The following is a 6,018-nucleotide window of genomic DNA, read 5'->3' on the forward strand; positions in this document are numbered from 1 at the left end:
TTAAATAAAAATTATAAATCCTAATAAAAATAAGATGAAAAAAAATAAAAAAAGTAGTCTTAAAATAAAATAAAAGTAAAAACATAAAATAATAAATGAAAGTTTTTAAACATCTTCATCGCTAGATGGTTTGTGAGGTGGGGTGGCGATAAGATGTGGAGGTGCTGACAGATCTACTGTAGAGTAGCATCAATGTTGTCAAATAGTTGAAAACAGTGCTGCTCAAATCGAGTGAGGCGCTAAAAAATGTCAGCATATGAAGCCGCTGCATGAACTAGACGAGATGGTGGTGGTAGCTGAGACGGTGGGTCCTCGTGCTGTGGGGGAACATCATCAGTAATGCCCTCGGGGGCCTCCTCCTCAGTAGATTGGGCGAGACGATACCTCGGTGCTTTTCGATCATCCTCATGCTTAGCATGCTTGAGATGCCTTGTGGAGAGATCTGGCCAATGAGGGTCAAGGATGATTCCTGGGCCACGGTGTTGAGGAGCCCAAAGTGTCAGCCAACCGAGTAACATAGGGGCCAATGGAGATGACCCCCTTCCTATTCCGCTGCATCTAGTGTTGAATGGCGAGGGCAATGAAATAGGCAAGGTCAGTGACGTGCCCGTGCAACATACACTATAGAAAGTAGGCGTCATGAGTGTTGATGACGCCAGTGCTCTCTCGCCTTCCTGTTAATGTGTGAGCCAAAATGACGTGTAGGTACCTCAGAGATGGAGGGAGAACCGATCCCTTGGAGTAGCTAGGATTATAGGTGGCTGAACCTGGTACGAATGTGTACCAGCACCTGAAAGAGAACGATGGATATGGCAGTTGAGAATATCTAAGTCATTCTCCTTCTTGAACTCCTACGTATATAAGCCCAGTGCAGTACCAAATTCTGGGATACTGAGCTAGCGGACTAATCTGCCTAGGTGAAATTGCACAGTGTCGGGATCATCGTAGTTCATCATTACGGTCTGAAGATGAAACGTTGAGCATAGTTCCATTGTGATCAGAAGATATGTTGGCTCAATGATCCCAAAGAAAATCTTCAAAGAATCGGTGGTTAGGAGGGCCCGAATTGCATCAGCCAACTAAACTTGTTCTACTACAGCCCAGTCGATGCAGCGGCCCGCAATTAGAGGTCGGGCCCGGAGTATTTGGAGAAGTTCTTCTTGGGGCCCAATGGGGAATTGCAGGAAAGGATGGTGAATTTCCGCAGTAGGACCCGAGGAAGAGAACGCTCCTTTCCTTTTCTTTGAAACAAGGACAGCGGTCTTCTTTCCTCGTGAAGACGACATTGTATACCTACAATATAAAGAATAGTGAGAGTAGGTAAACGAATTTGAAAAGGAAAAAGCCATGAATTTGAACTAACGATTTCAGCCAAAACTACTAATACTAAGAAAACTCAACCAAAATAATCAATTTCATAGCCTAATTTTGTGAAATTGGCATGGTAATAACATAAGAATGAGCATAGTAATGGCATGGGTATGATAAGAGAATGAGGCTTTCTTAATAACGCGGTTCAACATGCAATGTATACTAAGTAACCTATGAATGCAATTAAATGATAGAATAATGAGCAAAAATGAAAATAGTACAAGAAAACTAAAGACTATTTTGATAATACGCATTAGAAATAAGTAAAATAGAAGTGAAGGGAGTAAACAAATAAGGGAGAGAGATTAAGCGTAAAAACTGGAGCAGAAAGTAGCACACGGGCGTGGCAGGGAGGGCGTGTGGACTTGCAGTGGCTAGAGTTACTCTTTTGGGTGAAGAAGACAATGAATAGTGCAGCCTATTTATAGATTTTTCGGTACACAGCTAGGGAACACGCCCGTGTTCCCTAATATTTGCCCGTGTGACTCGTGAATTTTGAATTTGAACGCATCTGACAGTTTGTCCAGGCCCATGTACCTTGGGCGTGAGGGTGCACATAGCCGTGTCACACGACTGTGTCTGGCTTCGTTCACTTTTCCCACACCCGTGTATGTAGGCCCACGCCTGTGTTAATTTAACAAGTTCACCCATGTTTGCTTGGCAGGGGCGTGTCGAACGCCCGTGTTAATTTGATGAGTTAACCCACGGGTTCAAAACGCAGGCGTGTTGCACGCTTCGTCTTTGTTTTAAGAGTTCGCCACGGCCATGTCGCACGGCCGTGGCGATTTGTCATAGCCCATGTTGGGGAAATCTTTTCCTGTTTCCACAGTCATAAGCATGTCGTGTGCTTGGCCATGTCTGTGTGGTAAACCTGTATTCAAGAGCTCCATTAGTAAGTTAGGTGTTAAACACTAAAATTGAAAGAAGTTAATACAGTTAGTGCTCGGGTTGCCTCCCGAGAAGCGCTTATTTATAATGTAAACTCGACTTACCTCTCCATTGAATGGTCATGGTGGTTCGAGGAGTTTATACTCCTCATTCCTACTATCATTCTCATCAAAATAAGGTTTTAAACTGGTGTTGTTAACCTTAAAAGTGTCGAACTTGAGATGGCTTACCTCAACCGAACTGAATGGGAAAATGCTAAGTACCATAAGAGGGATTTCTTCATTCGGTTTGGTAGTGACAATGTGAGGATCTGCGATATCTAATAATACTTTATTTCTAACCTTAAGTTGATTTGGGAAGGTATTGAGCTTGTTCTGGTGTAGTTTTGGTTTATCCTGTGTTCTTGGTTTATGCCTCCGCCATTCATCTAGCTCCTCGATTTGTAGCCTTCGATCTTCATGAATAGGTCCTCTGCTACTGCTAGAGAATTGCTCATGTACTTTCATTAGACTCATTTCTTGCAAAGTAGGTTGCACCATATTGTCAGTTTTAGTAGAATGGTTTAGACGATCACCTTCAATTTCTGATGTGTTGCTAGAATTGTGAGCTTGAATGGTGATTGTTTCGTCTCCCACACGGAGTGTAAGCTCACCTGTGACAACATCAATAATCGTTTTAGCAATTACTAAAAGGGCCGTCCTAAAATCAAAGGAGTGTTGCTATCCTCCTCTATGTCTAGAACAAGGAAGTCAACGGGAAATATAAATTTATCGATTTTAACTAGCACATCTTCAATAATACCCCTAGGAAATCTTATAGTTTTATCTGCTAATTGAATGCTCATCCTAGTCTTTTTGGGTTTCCCAAGACCTAATTGTTTGAACATTTTGTAAGGCATGACGTTAATACTAGCCCCTAAATCAGCTAATGTATTATTAACATCTAAACTACCAATTAAGCAAGGAATCGTAAAACTCCCTGGATCTTTTAGTTTGTTGGGTAGTTTATTCTGTAGAATAGCTGAGCAATCTATGTTTAGCTCCATATACGACGCCTCGTCCAACTTCCGTTTATTTGCTAAAAGCTCCTTTAAGAATTTCATTGCGTTTGGCATCTGCGATAGATCTTCAATAAATGGTAAGTTAATTTCTAATTTTTTTAAGAGTTTAAGGAATTTACCAAATTGTTCATTTAAGCAGTCTTTCCTTGTCGCGTTGGGGTATGGTACACAAGGTTTATAGTTGACATTCACTGATTTGTTTTTATTATGACCTAACTCACCTTGATCTCTGCTCACCACAGTTTCTTGCCTCGGTTCTGGCTCAGGTTCAATGAATCCTTCTTCATCTTGAACATTAATTGCGTTTAGCTGTTCCCTTAGGTTGGGTTCAGCATTACTTGGCAAGCTACCTTGTGGTCGTTCGGAGATTAGTTGGAAAAGCTAGCCTATCTGAGTTTCGAGCCCTTGGATCGACGCTTGTTGATTTTAAGTCTTTGTCTCGGTGTTCGGAAGCAAGTTTACGACACGAGATAAATTTAGACAGCATCTCTTCAAGGTTCATTTCTTTTCCTGTTGATAGGGTGGTTGTTGAAAACCCGGAGGATGTTGTGGTCTTTAATTTCCTTGACCGCCCCATGAGAAATTGGGATGGTTCCTCCAACCTGCATTATAATGTTACTATATGGGTTATTTTGGGATCTAGAGTTATTGTTACCCATATATTGGACTTGTTCCTCCTCGATGCTAGCGTTGAAGGGTTGATACTCTGTGCATGCTCCTCTTCCATTCGTCTCGCACCTCATTACTGGATGTACCTAAGTAGAACCAAGTAAACCATCAATCTTTTTATTTAGAAGTTCTACTTGATTTGACAGCATAGTAACCGAATCGACGTTATAAACACTTGTTGTTTTAGTTGGCTTAGTCCTCATGACTTGCCACTGATAGTTATTTAGTGACATCTCTTCAATAAATTCGTAAGCCTCTTCAGATGTTTTCTTATTGATGGTTCCCTCGGATGCTGCATCAATCATTTGCCTTGTCGACGGGTTCATACCATTGCAGAATGTTTGAACTTGCAACCATAGAAGTAGTCCATGGTGAGGACACCTTCGCAGTAGGTCCTTGTATCTCTCCTATGCATCGTAAAGAGTTTCTAAGTCTATCTGCAGAAACGAAGAGATATCATTACGTAATTTGCCTATTTTAGTTGGCGGGAAATATTTTAATAGAAATTTTTCGGTCATTTATTCCCAAATAGTAATTGACCCTTGTGGTAACGAGTTCAACCACTATTTAGCTTTGTTCCTCAATGAAAAAGGAATAACCGAAGACGAATGGCATCGTCAGAAACACCATTAATTTTAAATGTATCGAAGAATTCCAGGAAATTTGCCAAGTAAGTGTTTGGATCCTCATCTTGCAAACCATCAAACTGAACAAATTGCTGTACATTTGAATAGTGTTAGGTTTTAGTTCAAAATTATTTGTAGCAATAGCAGGCCTAACTGTACTTGACTCAGTTCCTATTAAAGTAGATTTAGCATAATCATACATAGTACGAGGAGTAGGATTTTGATTTGCTAGTTCAACGGGTCTCGCAGGAGGTAGCTGATTGTCTTAGTTTTCAGCCATCTCCTCGGTTGGGGTTTGAATATCGTCCGCTTGCTCATTCTCTGTGTATCTTAAGCTTCGCCTTATTTCTCTTTGGTTTCTGTGAACTGTGCGATCGATTTTTTCGTCAAAAAGTAGTGGTCCTGACGGGTTTCTTCCTGTCATAAACTATAAAAACTTGCCAAGATAAAGAAAAAGTAAATTAATAAATAATAAAAATAAAATAGAATTAACTTGCAAGAAAAATAAATAACTAAAGTAATAAAAATTGAGTGTTCCTAATATCTTAGTTCCCCGGCAACGGCGCCAAAAACTTGATCGCAATTTTTGTGACAGGCAAGTTTTATATATTTATAATTAATCGTTCTTGAAACTAACTACTATAATGATGTAGGCAAGTGTACCTATCGAACAGTAGTATAGTTTTAGCATGACCGGATTGTCGAACCCAAGGGAACTAAAAGTACTAGTAATGACTGTCTTTTTATTACCTAGCCTAAGAATAAGGGGGTTTTGTTTTAATTAACTAATTATCTAAACTACGAATTCACAAAAAATAGAATTGGGGAATTACTTGTGGAAAACGATTGAATTAAGACAATACCTAAGAAAGAATCCACCTAGACTTCACTTGTTATTCTGACTCCAAATCGGACTATTTATTCATTTAACTTGTTCCGTAGAGATCCCTAAGTTATGTTATTATCCCTATTAAAGACTTATAATGTCTAATCCCTAGATTGAATAATTGAGACTTTTCTCTAATTAACACCCTAGGGTTGCATTAACTCGTTATATGGTTCCCCTTATTAGGTTTCACCCTGATCCGGCAAGATCTTGTCACCCTATCTCTAGGCGCGTAATCAACTCCGCTTAATTATGACAAGTGTACTCTTAGACAGGGTCTCTTCCTCCTCTGAATAAGAGCTTATCTTGAATCAGTATCCTGGGATATCAAAATAAGAATTAAGAACACATAATTAAGAACAAGTTAAATATTTATTATACAATTCAGAAAATAATGACAAGATTCGTCTTAGGTTTCATTCCCCTTAGGTATTTAGGGATTTAGTTCATAACTAAAAATGAAAACATCTCAGAAGAATAATGAATACAAAACATAAAGAAAACCCAAAACTCTTGAG

At 39.6% G+C, this 6,018-nt stretch overlaps 1 non-coding gene across 1 annotated transcript; it reads left to right on the forward strand.

Annotated features, from left to right (window-relative positions):
* Window positions 1-4,351: 4,351 nt before the first annotated feature.
* On the forward strand, window positions 4,352-4,457 carry LOC128292041 (small nucleolar RNA R71). Its single transcript, XR_008282025.1, has one exon. It is a non-coding gene; the product is annotated as a small nucleolar RNA R71 (small nucleolar RNA).
* The last annotated feature ends 1,561 nt before the right edge of the window (window positions 4,458-6,018 follow it).

The sequence above is a fragment of the Gossypium arboreum genome, chromosome 4 (assembly GCF_025698485.1).
Source record: "Gossypium arboreum isolate Shixiya-1 chromosome 4, ASM2569848v2, whole genome shotgun sequence".
In the NCBI taxonomy this organism is placed as follows: domain Eukaryota; kingdom Viridiplantae; phylum Streptophyta; class Magnoliopsida; order Malvales; family Malvaceae; genus Gossypium; species Gossypium arboreum.